This window comes from Oncorhynchus masou, unplaced genomic scaffold (assembly GCF_036934945.1).
Source record: "Oncorhynchus masou masou isolate Uvic2021 unplaced genomic scaffold, UVic_Omas_1.1 unplaced_scaffold_2827, whole genome shotgun sequence".
NCBI lineage: Eukaryota > Metazoa > Chordata > Actinopteri > Salmoniformes > Salmonidae > Oncorhynchus > Oncorhynchus masou.
The window spans coordinates 29,100-45,478 of NW_027009253.1; the positions used below are offsets into that span (position 1 = coordinate 29,100).

At 43.8% G+C, this 16,379-nt stretch overlaps 1 long non-coding RNA gene across 1 annotated transcript; it reads left to right on the forward strand.

The window, feature by feature from the left end:
• Nucleotides 1-3,169: 3,169 nt before the first annotated feature.
• On the forward strand, nucleotides 3,170-15,669 carry LOC135533938 (uncharacterized). Its single transcript, XR_010454608.1, has 4 exons — nucleotides 3,170-3,298; nucleotides 11,156-11,268; nucleotides 12,167-12,230; nucleotides 15,575-15,669. It is a non-coding gene; the product is annotated as an uncharacterized LOC135533938 (long non-coding RNA).
• Nucleotides 15,670-16,379: the final 710 nt, after the last annotated feature.

Below are 16,379 nucleotides of genomic sequence, written 5' to 3' on the forward strand. Positions count from 1 at the left end.
CCTCTGCAACAGCCATCAGCCCAGAAGCATTGCTTTGGCAATGTTAACATATGTTTCCTATGCCAATAAAGTCCTTGAATTGAACAAAATAAGGATCTCGCTCCCCTGAACTGACCAATCAGCAGTGAGGAGGCTTGTCACTCTGATGCCTTGAACACCTCAATCAATCCATTCTATCAGAGATATGGTAATAGGACCAGTGGTGTTCTATCAGAGAGATGGTAATAGGACCAGTGGTGTTCTATCAGAGGGATGGTAATAGGACCAGTGGTGTTCTATCAGAGGGATGGTAATAGGACCAGTGGTGTTCTATCAGAGGGATGGTAATAGGACCAGTGGTGTTCTATCAGAGGGATGGTAATAGGACCAGTGGTGTTCTATCAGAGGGATGGTAATAGGACCAGTGGTGTTCTATCAGAGGGATGGTAATAGGACCAGTGGTGTTCTATCAGAGGGATGGTAATAGGACCAGTGGTGTTCTATCAGAGGGATGGTAATAGGACCAGTGGTGTTCTATCAGAGGGATGGTAATAGGACCAGTGGTGTTCTATCAGAGGGATGGTAATAGGACCAGTGGTGTTCTATCAGAGGGATGGTAATAGGACCAGTGGTGTTCTATCAGAGGGATGGTAATAGGACCAGTGGTGTTCTATCAGAGGGATGGTAATAGGACCAGTGGTGTTCTATCAGAGGGATGGTAATAGGACCTATAATGTATTACAGCCTTTAACATCTGCGGAAGTCGTGCCAGGCTCAGATAGGAAGGAATGGGACAAAGCACTAGCGATATTGTCATTCTTCTACTGTACATCTGGTGTGTTAATATCACAAATCCCCCCCCCCCCCAAAAAAAAAGGTATTAGGTGAACAATAGATACGTAAAGAAACAAATCACCAGTAAAAAGACATTGAAAAATAACAGTAGTGAGGCTATAACAGTAGTGAGGCTATATACAGTAGTGAGGCTATATACAGTAGTGAGGCTATAACAGTAGTGAGGCTATAACAGTAGTGAGGCTATGACAGTAGTGAGGCTATAACAGTAGTGAGGCTATAACTGTAGTGAGGCTATAACTGTAGAGAGGCTATAACAGTAGTGAGGCTATAAAAGTAGTGAGGCTATAACAGTAGTGAGGCTATAACTGTAGCGATGCTATAACAGTAGCGAAGCTATATACAGTAGTGAGGCTATGACAGTAGTGAGGCTATAACAGTAGTGAGGCTATAACAGTAGTGAGGCTATAACAGTAGTGAGGCTATAACTGTAGCGATGCTATATACAGTAGTGAGGCTATGACAGTAGTGAGGCTTTATACAGGCACCAGTTACTCAGGCTAAATTGAGGTATTATGTACATGTAGAAATGGTTAAAGTGACTATGCATATATGATGAACAGAGAATTGCAGTATTGTAAAAGAGGGGTTGGCGTGTGGTGGGTGGTGGGACACAATGCAAATAGTCCGGGTAGCCATTTGATTACCTGTTTAGGAGTCTTATGGCTTGGGGGTAAAAACTGTTGAGAAGCCTTTTTGTCCTAGACTTGGCACTCTGGTACCGCTTGCCATGCGGTAGTAGAGAGAACAATCTATGACTGACAATTTTAGGGCCTTCCTCTGACACCGCCTGGTGTAGAGGTCCTGGATGGCAGGCAGTGATGTACTGGGCCGTACGCACTACCCTCTGTAGTGCCTTGCGGTCGGAGGCCCGAGCAGTTGCCGTACCAGGCAGTGATGCAACTGGTTAGGATGTTCTCGATGTTGTAGCTTTGTAGTCTGTAATAGTTTGCAGGCCCTCTGCCACATAAGACTTGCGTCGGAGGCGGTGTAGTACGATTCAATCTTAGCCCTGTATTGACGCTTTGCCTGTATGATGGTTCGTCGGAGGGCATAGCATGATTTCTTATGAGCTTCCGGGTTAGAGTCCTACTCCTTGAAGCTCTGCCCTTTAGCTCAGTGTGGATGTTGCCTGTAATCCATGGCTTCTGGTTGGGAAATGTACGTACAGTCACTGTGGGGACTCATTGATAAAGCCTGTGGCTGATGTGGTGTATTCCTCGATGCCATCGGAAGAATCCAGTCTGTGATAGCAAAGCAATCCTGTAGTTTAGCATCGGCTTCATCTGACCACTTTTTTATAGACTGATTCACTGGTACTTCCTGCTTTAATTTTTTGCTTGTAAACAGGAATCAGGAGGATAGAGTTGTGGTCTGATTTACCGAATGGAGGGTGAGGGAGAGCTTTGTACGCGTCTCTGTGTGTGGAGTAAAGGTGATCTAAAAGTGATCTATAATTGTTTCCCTCCGGTTGCGCATTTAACATGTTGTTAAAATTGAGGTAAAACTGATTTAAGTTTCCCTGCATTAAAGTCTCTGGCCACTAGGAGCGCCACTTCTGGGTAAGCGGTTTCCTGTTTGCTTATTTGATATCACACTCATGGTTGACTGGTTATGATGCATCTGGCGTGTTAATATGATTTGTGTTGGTGTTAGTTTGCTGTTTATATGTAGCCTGTGTGTGTGTGTGTGTGTGTGTGTGTGTGTGTGTGTGTGTGTGTGTGTGTGTGTGTGTGTGTGTGTGTGTGTGTGTGTGTGTGTGTGTGTGTGTGTGTGTGCGTGCATTCTTCTCAGGCTAAATGATTTCCTAAATTCCCTTGAATGTGATGTTTGCTTGAAGAATGTTGGATTTTTACATCTAGATTTCTAGTTGCTAGGAGTGGCCGACAGTTGAATAGATAAGATGAGTTTAGGAGGAGCTCGGAACTCGGTCCTGCAGACTCCAAGGGCTGAACGTTTTGTTTTTTGCCCTAGCACTACACTACACAGCTGATTCAAATAATCTAAGTTTGATGATTAGTTTATTATTTCAATCAGCTGTGTAGTGACAAAACATGCACCCCTTGGGGTCCCCGGGACCGAGGTTGGGAAACGCTGTCAAATAGGGTATAAAACAAGTCAGAAAATGTCTGAACAGTCTCTCTCTCTCTCCCTTCCCTCTCTTTCTCCCCTCTCTCTCCCCCCATCTCTGTCGCTCTCTCGCCTCTATATCTCTGGCTCTCTGTCTCCCCCTCCCTCTCTTTCTCCCCCTCTCTGTCTCCTCCCTCAATCTCTCTCTCTCTCCTCTTTCCCCCTCTCTCCAGTTATGATCTTATCTTTGCCGGGGACCTGAAGAAATCCTCAGGAAGTTCCAGGAAGCCAATCACAAGGTTCTGTTTGCCGCCGATGGTCTGATCTGGCCTGATAAACGCCTACAGGAGAAATACCCCTGTCCGCAGCGGCAAGCGCTTTCTCAACTCAGGAGGTGGGTTCAGAATGTTGTCACACTGCTGGGGCATCATGGGAGATGATGTTTACTGATTGGATTCTGATTAGATATCACCTAGACCTATCTATGGTCTTAGCAGGTTTATGTTGGACTTATGATGCAGGGGTCAAGTGTTAGCTTTGGTTCTAGCTAGGGTCAAGTTCTGGTCTGGTGTGGTTATCTGTCTCTCTCTGGGGGAAATTGCCATTAGAGTAGCATTTCATTTAACCCCAGAGAACCCAGAGAACTCAGTGGTAATTATTTTACACCAGAGAACATTCCTTTACATCAGAGAACATTCCTTTACATCAGAGAACATTCCTTTACATCAGAGAACATTCCTTTACATCAGAGAACATTCCTTTACATCAGAGAACATTCCTTTACATCAGAGAACATTCCTTTACATCAGAGAACATTCCTTTTTATCAGAGAACATTCCTTTACATCAGAGAACATTCCTTTACATCAGAGAACATTCCTTTACATCAGAGAACATTCCTTTACATCAGAGAACATTCCTTTACACCGGAGAACATTCCTTTACACTTGAGAACATTCCTTTACATCAGAGAACATTCCTTTACATCAGAGAACATTCCTTTACATCAGAGAACATTCCTTTACATCAGAGAACATTCCTTTACATCAGAGAACATTCCTTTACATCAGAGAACATTCCTTTACACCGGAGAACATTCCTTTACACTTGAGAACATTCCTTTACATCAGAGAACATTCCTTTACATCAGAGAACATTCCTTTACACCAGAGAGCATTCCTTTACATCAGAGAACATTCCTTTACACCGGAGAACATTCCTTTACACTTGAGAACATTCCTTTACATCAGAGAACATTCCTTTACATCAGAGAACATTCCTTTACATCAGAGAACATTCATTTACATCAGAGAACATTCCTTTACACCGGAGAACATTCCTTTACACCGGAGAACATTCCTTTACACTGGAGAACATTCCTTTACACTGGAGAACATTCCTTTACACCGGATAACATTCCTTTACACCGGATAACATTCCTTTACACCGGATAACCTTCCTTTACACCGGAAAACATTCCTTTACATCGGAAAACATTCCATTACACCGGATAACATTCCTTTACACCGGAGAACATTCCTTTACACCGGAGAACATTCCTTTACACCGGAGAACATTCCTTTACATCGGAGAACATTCCTTTACATCGGAGAACATTCCATTACACCAGAGAACATTCCTTTATGCTCTCCATCCAATGCTCTCCATCCAATCTCACTGAGCTCGAGCTGTTTTGCAAGGAGGAATGGGAAAAAATTTAAATCTCTCGATGTGCAAAACTGATAGAGACATACCCCAAGCAGCTTACAGCTGTAATCGCAGCAAAAGGTGGCGCTACAAAGTATTAACTTAAGGGGGCTGAATAATTTTGCACACCCAATTTTTCAGTTTTTGATTTGTTCAAAAGGTTTGAAATATCCAATAAATGTCGTTCCACTTCATGATTGTGTCCCACTTGTTGTTGATTCTTCACAAAAAAAATACAGTTTTATATCTTTATGTTTGAAGCCTGAAATGTGGCAAAAGGTCGCAAAGTTCAAGGGGGCCGAATAGTTTCACAAGGCACTGTAACTTTATATTTTTCCCCTCATCACTAATGATTAGATCAATTGCAGATTCTGCAAAGTTAAATTAATTCATCATCTTTTTTGATGTATCCTCTTCTTTTTGCCGGCTAAACAACCTTGAACACGCCAGATCCCGTTTGATTCATGAATGAGACACCACATTGACAGTAGGCTATCTTCCAGAGCCAGACAAGGCCCAAGGCCCAGGGCCCAGTGCCCACACACAAGGCCCAAGGCCCAGGGCCCAAACACAAGGCCCAAGGCCCAGGGTCCAAGGCCCACACACAAGGACCAAGGCCCAGTGCCCAAGGCCCACACACAAGGCCCAGGGCACAGGGCCCAAGGCCCACACACAAGGCCCAAGGCCCAGGGCCCACACACAAGGCCCAAGGCCCAGGGCCCACACACAAGGCCCAAGGCCTACACACAAGGCCCAGGGCCCAAGGCCCAAGGCCCACACACAAGGCCCAAGGCCCAAGGCCTCAGGGCCCAAGGCCCACACACAAGGCCCAAGGCCCACACACAAGGCCCAGGGCCCAAGGCCCACACACAAGGCCCAAGGCCCACACACAAGGCCCAAGGCCCACACACAGTCTGCTCGCATTGGTAATTTCTGTAAATATTATGTTGGGGCTGGATCCCTATTAAAAAAAACAACACAACAGACAGATATATAGACATGCAGGGGAATGATGCAGAATTTCCAAGGTAGAATTTGAAGTATACAAAGCTCTCACTAATCATCACTCTTTTTTTATTACATTCATACTATCCCCATTGAACTGCCTTCTGTATGACATCATTCATACTATCCCCATTGAACTGCCTTCTGTATGACATCATTCATACTATCCCCATTGAACTGCCTTCTGTATGACATCATTCATACTATCCCCATTGAACTGCCTTCTCTATGACATCATTCATACTATCCCCATTGAACGGCCTTCTGTATGACATCATTCATACTATCCCCATTGAACTGCCTTCTGTATGACATCATTCATACTATCCCCATTGAACCGCCTTCTGTATGACATCACCAGTCTACGTCTCTATATATAGTGATTTTACTGGAAGTAATTTCTCCCCTCTGTCTCCGAGCAGCGTGTCATTCCATTCTGGGTGTGTGATTAGTTGTTCTCCAGTGTGTGACGGAAACCCCCCTCCCCAAAAAATGACTGACCCAAGACATACCCAACCCTGCAATTTACAGCTGTGGTAAATACGCTAGAGGAAGAGACAAAATGACCAGAGGTCATCATGGCCAGGGTTGGGGAGGTTACTTTACAGCTGTGGTAAATACGCTAGAGGAAGAGACAAAAGGACCAGAGGTCATCATGGCCAGGGTTGGCGAGGTTACTTTACAGCTGTGGTAAATAAGCTAGAGGAAGAGACAAAAGGACCAGAGGTCATCATGACCAGGGTTAGGGAGGTTACTCTCTAAATGTAATCCCTTACTTCCCATCCCTGGTCTTGACTATTTGAATAGCTATGTTATACTGTATAGCTCAAGGCCTGTTAGTACAGTAGCAGTGCAGTGTCCAGAACACGCTGATCACTGTAAGAGGTCGTTGTCTATAACCACATTCTCTATTGGGGGGAATTCCAACCCCAGTCAAGCTTGTATAAATGGAACGGAAATTCCCTTTTTGATGCACTTTTCTCTCAATGCATATTTTGACCTTGAATTGAATCATAGGAATATCACGCCCTTCACCCTCGATTGATTTGAGGTGGAGATCAAAGAGATGGCGGCGGAGGTGTGTCTACTTACACGGTGTGACGTATATTCGGATTTAATTCCCTCGTAATTCCACCTTCTTTATGCGCGACGAAACGACAAATTAAAATCGAGCAACCTGTCGGGTTCCAAGTGGAACATCCCCCTACTTTCTCCTGATAGGAATAACGCCATTCTCCGTGCTTTGTTATTTACAACTTAATAAAAACAACTATTGATAAGAGCTTGGTGAAATGAGTAAGCCGTTTGGAGAAAGGGATTGTCAATATAAATACAAATTGTTTTAAATGTATTGTACCTTATAATCACCGGAGTAGGGCTGTTGCGGTGACCGTATTACCGCCACCGGCGGTCACGAGTCAGGAAGGCAGTCACGTGACCGTTTAGTCACGGTAATGAGGCGTCTCCGAGCTCTGATGCTGCTGATGGTCATTAGTATCCTACCAAACTTGCTAACTGCCTGGTACTCAGCACTCTATTGTCCCTCAGATCACTCTGACATCAATGCAAATGTGATGTAAAAATCTAATCAAACACTTCATGAGCGCCCATGAGAGCTCATGTTGTGCAACATTTCTATAGGCTATTACATTTAACATTTACATTTAAGTCATTTAGCAGACGCTCTTATCCAGAGCGACTTACAAAAGTCCTCCATTCGCTACCAAAGTGCATAGATGACATGTATTTTTTCCCCTGCATGATATTGGTCCATTCGAAATCAAAACAAATTTCACACCAATATTACTAAGTGTTTGTAAAGACAAGATTACATCAAGAATAGTCTGGTGGGTGAATTATACGTAGTGATCATCACTTTTTGTTTTTACGACTTTTTCAAATCCTAGTTGCACACATCACGTAACCGAGGCCTATGTGTTTTCATAAAGTTTGTTTCACAACTAAAGTGGCCAAATAACTTCGTAAAATTAAGTTTAAATTAAGCACATTAATCTGCTTTAATAGGGGTGTCGAGCCTAACTGGAAAACATAAGCAGAGCGTGAGGTTCAAGTTTTGAGGAAGATTCATTTTCACCATAAAAATGCACCTTTATAATAAAAGCATTAAATGCATAATTGCATTTGAGGTCACTTTTACACTACACCTTATACTACGCCCTGTACTGCACCCTACACTACACCTTATACTACGCCCTACACTACACCCTACACTACACCCTTCACTACACCCTACACTACACTACACCCTTCACTACACATTATACTACACCCTACACTACACCTTATACTACACCCTACACTACACCCTGTACTGCACCCTACACTACACCCTACACTACACCTTATACTACGCCCTACACTACACCCTACACTACACCTTATACTACACCCTACACTACACCCTGTACTGCACCCTACACTACACCCTACACTACACCTTATAATACACCATATACTACACCCTACACTACACATTATACTACACCCTGCACTACACCTTATACTACACCCTACACTACACCCTGTACTGCACCCTACACTACACCCTACACTACACCTTATAATACACTATATACTATACCCTACACTACACCTTATACTACACCCTGTACTGCACCCTACACTACACCTTATACTACGCCCTACACTACACCTTATACTACGCCCTGTACTGCACCCTACACTACACCTTATACTACGCCCTACACTACACCCTACACTACACATTATACTACACCCTACACTACACCCTGTACTGCACCCTACACTACACCCTACACTACACCTTATAATACACCCTGTACTGCACCCTACACTACACCCTGTACTGCACCCTACACTACACCCTACACTACACCTTATACTACGCCCTACACTACACCCTACACTACACATTATACTACACCCTACACTACACCTTATACTACACCCTACACTACACCCTGTACTGCACCCTACACTACACCCTACACTACACCTTATAATACACCATATACTACACCCTACACTACACATTATACTACACCCTGCACTACACCTTATACTACACCCTACACTACACCCTGTACTGCACCCTACACTACACCCTACACTACACCTTATAATACACTATATACTATACCCTACACTACACCTTATACTACACTCTGTACTGCACCCTACACTACACCTTATACTACGCCCTACACTACACCCTACACTACACCCTACACTACACATTATACTACACCCTACACTACACCCTACACTACACCTTATACTACGCCCTACACTACACCCTACACTACACCCTACACTACACATTATACTACACCCTACACTACACCCTACACTACACCTTATACTACGCCCTACACTACACCCTACACTACACCCTCCACTACACATTATACTACACCCTACACTACACCCTGTACTGCACACTACACTACACCCTACACTACACCTTATACTACACCTTATACTACACCCTACACTACACCCTGTACTGCACCCTACACTACACCCTACACTACACCTTATAATACACCTTATACTACACCCTACACTACACCTTATAATACACCTTATACTACACCCTACACTACACCTTATAATACACCCTACACTACACCCTCACTACACCCTGTACTGCACCCTACACTACACCTTATACTACACCCTACACTACACCCTATACTACACCCTCACTCACCCTGTACTGCACCCTACACTACACCTTATACTACACCCTACACTACACCCTCACTACACCCTGTACTGCACCCGACACTACACCTTATACTACACCCTACACTACACCCTACACTACACCCTACACTACACCCTCACTACAACCTGTACTGCACCCTACACTACACCTTATACTACACCCTACACTACACCCTGTACTACACCCTCACTACACCCTGTACTGCACCCGACACTACACCGTATACTACACCCTACACTACACCCTGTACTACACCCTACACTACACCCGATACTACACCCTATACGACACCCTACACTACACCCGATAATACACCCTATACTACACCATATACTACACCCTACACTACACCCAGTACTACACTACACCCTACACTACACCTCGTACTATACCCTACACTACACCCTATACTACACCCTACACCCGGTACTACACTACACCCTACACTACACCCTGTACTACACCCTACACTACACCCTACACTACACCCTACACTACACCCTGTACTACACCATACACTACACCCTACACTACACCTTATAATACACCATATACTACACCCTATACTACACCCTACACTACACCCTACACTACACCATTTCAAATGAAGTGAGGTTCACTTTCACCATAAAAATGCACCTTTATAATAAAAGCATTACATGCATAATTGCATTTGAGGTCACTTTTACACTACACCTTATACTACACCCTGTACTGCACCCTACACTACACCTTATACTACGCCCTACACTACACCCTACACTACACATTATACTACACCCTACACTACACCTTATACTACACCCTACACTACACCCTGTACTGCACCCTACACTACACCTTATAATACACCATATACTACACCCTACACTACACCTTATACTACACCCTACACTACACCCGATACTACACCCTATATGGCACCCTACACTACACCCCGTACTACACCCTATACTACACCCTATTCTACACCCTATACTACACCCTACACTACACCCGGTACTACACTACACCCTACACTACACCCTATAAAATACCCTACACTACACCATTTCCTACACCCTACACTGCACCCTATAAAATACCCTACACTACACCCTATACCACAATACACCCTATAATACACCCTACACTACACCTTGTACTACACTCTACACTACACCCTACACTACACCATATACTACACCCTATAAAATACCCTTTACAACACCATATGCTACACTCTACATTACACCCTATAAAATACCCTACACTACACCATTTACTACACCCTACACTACACCCTATAAAATACCCTACACTACACCATTTCCTACACCCTACACTGCACCCTATAAAATACCCTACACTACACCCTATACCACAATACACCCTATAATACACCCTACACTACACCCTGTACTACACTCTACACTACACCCTTCACTACACCATATACTACACCCTATAAAATACCCTTTACAACACCATATGCTACACGCTACATTACACCCTATAAAATACCCTACACTACACCATGTGCTACACCCTGTGCTACACCCCACACCATACTACACTCTAAACTACACTACACCCTGTACTAAACCCTATACTACACAATCACCACCCTATATTTAGTTTTATAGGACCCAATGTGTTAGCTCAATCTGGTTTTAACTCCATCTGGTTTTAACTCAATCTGCTTTTAACTCCATCTGCTTTTAACTCCATCTGGTTTTAACTCCATTTGGTTTTAACTCCATTTGGTTTTAACTCCATCTGGTTTTAACTCAATCTGCTTTTAACCCCATCTGGTTTTAACCCCTAGGCATCATCGGTTACGCCCCGTATGTGAACAAGATTGTCGAGCAGTGGAACCTTCACGACAACGATGACGATCAGCTATTCTACACCAAAATATACCTGGACTCTTTTCAGAGGGTGAGTATAGGTCCTGTGTGGCTATGTTGGTTGAAGTGTGGGGCTAATGTAAGCACTCATGGTACTGTAAATCATCTGCTAAATTAAACCTGCCCTTTACAGTGATATATCAGTACCCTTTACAGTGATATACCTGGACCCTTTACAGTGATATATCCGTACCCTTTACAGTGATATACCTGGACCCTTTACAGTGATATATCCGTACCCTTTACAGTGATATACCTGGACCCTTTACAGTGATATATCCGTACCCTTTACAGTGATATACCTGGACCCTTTACAGTGATATATCCGTACCCTTTACAGTTATATACCTGGACCCTTTACAGTGATATACCTGGACCCTTTACAGTTATATACCTGGACCCTTTACAGTGATATACCTGGACCCTTTACAGTTATATACCTGGACCCTTTACAGTTATATACCTGGACCCTTTACAGTTATATACCTGGACCCTTTACAGTTATATACCTGGACCCTTTACAGTGATATACCTGGACCATTTACAGTTATATACCTGGACCCTTTACAGTTATATACCTGGACCCTTTACAGTTATATACCTGCACCCTTTACAGTGATATACCTGGACCCTTTACAGTGATATACCTGGACCCTTTAAAGTGATATACCTGGACCCTTTACAGTTATATACCTGGACCCTTTACAGTGATATACCTGGACCCTTTACAGTTATATACCTGGACCCTTTACAGTGATATACCTGGACCATTTACAGTTATATACCTGGACCCTTTACAGTTATATACCTGGACCCTTTACAGTTATATACCTGGACCCTTTACAGTTATATACCTGGACCCTTTACAGAGGGTAGGTTATATAAAGTACTCGTGTAATTTGTGTGTTCTGTCTTCTCTGTGTTTTCAGGAGAATTTGAACATTGGTTTGGACCACAAGTCTCAGATTTTCCAGAATTTAAATGGAGCAATTGGTGAGTTACCACAGAGGAACGCCTTATTACTGTAAACTATACGGTTTCCATTCAACAGAGGAACACCTTATTACTGTAAACTATATGGTTTCCATTCCACAGAGGAACGCCTTATTACTGTAAACTATACGGTTTCCATTCAACAGAGGAATGCCTTATTACTGTAAACTATACGGTTTCCATTCCACAGAGGAACGCCTTATTACTGTAAACTATACGGTTTCCATTCCACAGAGGAACACCTTATTACTGTAAACTATATGGTTTCCATTCCACAGAGGAACGCCTTATTACTGTAAACTATACGGTTTCCATTCCACAGAGGAACGCCTTATTACTGTAAACTATATGGTTTCCATTCCACAGAGGAACGCCTTATTACTGTAAACTATACGGTTTCCATTCAACAGAGGAATGCCATATTACTGTAAACTATACGGTTTCCATTCCACAGAGGAATGTCTTATTACTGTAAACTATACGGTTTCCATTCAACAGAGGAACGCCTTATTACTGTAAACTATACGGTTTCCATTCCACAGAGGAACACCTTATTACTGTAAACTATACGGTTTCCATTCCACAGAGGAACGCCTTATTACTGTAAACTATATGGTTTCCATTCAACAGAGGAATGCCTTATTACTGTAAACTATACGGTTTCCATTCAACAGAGGAACACCTTATTACTGTAAACTATACGGTTTCCATTCCACAGAGGAACGCCTTATTACTGTAAACTATACGGTTTCCATTCAACAGAGGAACGCCTTATTACTATAAACTATATGGTTTCCATTCCACAGAGGAACGTCTTATTAATGTAAACTATATGGTTTCCATTCCGCAGAGGAACGCCTTATTACTGTAAACTATATGGTTTCCATTCCACAGAGGAATGCCTTATTACTGTAAACTATATGGTTTCCATTCCACAGAGGAACGCCTTATTACTGTAAACTATACGGTTTCCATTCCACAGTGGAACGCCTTATTACTGTAAACTATATGGTTTCCATTCCACAGAGGAACGTCTTATTACTGTAAACTATATGGTTTCCATTCCACAGTGGAACGCCTTATTACTGTAAACTATATGGTTTCCATTCCGCAGAGGAATGCCTTATTACTGTAAACTATATGGTTTCCATTCCACAGTGGAACGCCTTATTACTGTAAACTATATGGTTTCCATTCCACAGAGGAACGCCTTATTACTGTAAACTATATGGTTTCCATTCCACAGAGGAACGCCTTATTACTGTAAACTATATGGTTTCCATGATTAATGGAAACAGGGTGCACCTGAGCTCAATATCGAGTCTCATAGCTAAGGGTCAGAATACTTATGTAAATAAGGTATTTCTGTTTTTATATATATATATATATTTATTTGCAAAAATTTAAAAAATACAATAAATAATCTGTTATTGCGTTGTCATAATGGGGTATTGTGTGTAGATTGATGAGGAAAACATTTAATTTAATCACTTTCAGAATAATGCTGTAACGTATTAATATGTGGGAAAAGACAGAACCCAGACAGAACCCAGACAGAGCCCTGTGAAATAGCCCAGACGGAGCCCAGACGGAGCCCAGACAGAGCCCAGACAGAGCCCAGACAGAGCCATGTGAAATAGCCCTGTCAGAGCCCAGACGGAGCCCAGACAGAGCCCAGACAGAGCCCAGTCAGAGCCCAGACAGAGCCATGTGAAATAGCCCTGTCAGAGCCCAGACAGAGCCCAGACAGAGCTACAAACAGAGCCCAGACAGAGCTACAAACAGAGCCCTGACAGAGCCCAGACAGACCCCAGACAGAGACCAGACAGACCCCAGACAGAGCCCAGACAGAACCCAGACAGAGCCCTGTGATATAGCCCAGGCAGAGCCCAGACAGAGCCCTGACAGAGCCCTGACAGAGCCCAGACAGAGCTACAAACAGAGCCCTGACAGAGCTCAGACAGAGCCCAGACAGAACCCAGACAGAACCCAGACAGAGCCCAGACAGAGCTACAAACAGAGCCCTGACAGAGCTCAGAGAGAACCCAGACAGAGCCCTGACAGAACCCAGACAGAGCCCAGACAGAACCCAGACAGAACCCAGACAGAGCCCAGACAGAGCTACAAACAGAGCCCTGACAGAGCTCAGACAGAACCCAGACAGAGCCCTGACAGAACCCTGACAGAACCCAGACAGAGCCCAGACAGAGCCCAGACAGAACCCTGACAGAACCCAGACAGAGCCCAGACAGAGCCCAGACAGAGCTACAAACAGAGCCCTGACAGAACCCAGACAGAGCCCTGACAGAACCCAGACAGAGCCTTGTGACAGCCAGATAAGAGAGGGTTAAGGTTGCAAAATCCTGGTAACTTTTTCTAAATTCTCAGGTTTTCCAGAAATCCTGGTTGGCAGATTCCCGTAATTAGAAGGGAATATGCAGGAAATCAAGTCTTCCAACCAAGATGTCTGGAAAAGCTGTCAGTTTTGGGAAAGTTATCGTCATTTTGCAAACCCTTGTTGGTTTAAGATAAGAGAGGCCCTGGCCCAGGACTGTTCTGAACCCTGTTGTTCCTCTCTCTCCCTACAGTATCCAGCATGTTGAACCCTGTTGTTCTCCTCTCTCCCTACCTTATCCAGCATGTATCCAGCATGTTGAACCCTGTTGTTCTCCTCTCTCCCTACAGTATCCAGCATGTTGAACCCTGTTGTTCTCCTCTCTCCCTACAGTAGCCAGCATGTTGAACCCTGTTGTTCTTCTCTCTCCCTACAGTAGCCAGCATGTTGAACCCTGTTGTTCTCCTCTCTCCCTACCTTATCCAGCATGTATCCAGCATGTTGAACCCTGTTGTTCTCCTCTCTCCCTACAGTATCCAGCATGTTGAACCCTGTTGTTCTCCTCTCTCCCTACCTTATCCAGCATGTATCCAGCATGTTGAACCCTGTTGTTCTCCTCTCTCCCTACCTTATCCAGCATGTATCCAGCATGTTGAACCCTGTTGTTCTTCTCTCTCCCTACAGTAGCCAGCATGTTGAACCCTGTTGTTCTTCTCTCTCCCTACAGTAGCCAGCATGTTGAACCCTGTTGTTCTCCTCTCTCCCTACAGTATCCAGCATGTTGAACCCTGTTGTTCTTCTCTCTCCCTACAGTAGCCAGCATATTGAACCCTGTTGTTCTCCTCTCTCCCTACAGTATCCAGCATGTATCCAGCATGTTGAACCCTGTTGTTCTCCTCTCTCCCTACAATAGCCAGCATATTGAACCCTGTTGTTCTCCTCTCTCCCTACAGTATCCAGCATGTATCCAGCATGTTGAACCCTGTTGTTCTCCTCTCTCCCACTGCAGACGAGGTTCTCTTGAAGTTTGGAACGAAGAGTGCCCGAGTGAGAAACACTGTTTACGACACCCTGCCAGTGGTCATCCATGGCAACGCAAACACCAAAGTGAGTAAGACAATATTAACATTTCCAACATGCCCGGAATATGTCCGGATCTGTCTGGGTACAGATCCATGGCCACAGTTCAGAACCAGTTTCCATCTCTGTTTCTGGAGAAAACAGAACCAGCCTTGCTGAATCATGTCAGTGTTTCATATTTCTTCATTGTAGTTAGAATGAATGATAACAGAGGTACTCCTCTAGATATGCCTGGAAGGTTTGCTTTCTGGCTGACTTTCTGAGCTTCTTGTCCAAGTAGGCTACACATTGTTAAAAAAACAAATGGCATAATTTAAAACAGTGTACATCTCATTGAAATTGTGAGAAATAGCAAAGGTCTTCCAATGAAACCAGCTGTGTACTGACAGCGCTCTAGAGGCAGGGATTCTGCAGAATTCTGTTTAGTGATACAGCCTACTACATATGAACCCCAGATGATTCTGTTTAGTCATACAGCCTACTGCATATGAACCCCAGATGATTCTGTTTAGTGATACAGCCTACTGCATATGAACCCCAGATGATTCTGTTTAGTGATACAGCCTACTGCATATGAACCCCAGATGATTCTGTTTAGTCATACAGCCTACTGCATATGAACCCCAGATGATTCTGTTTAGTGATACAGCCTACTGCATATGAACCCCAGATGATTCTGTTTAGTGATACAGCCTACTGCATATGAACCCCAGATGATTCTGTTTAGTGATACA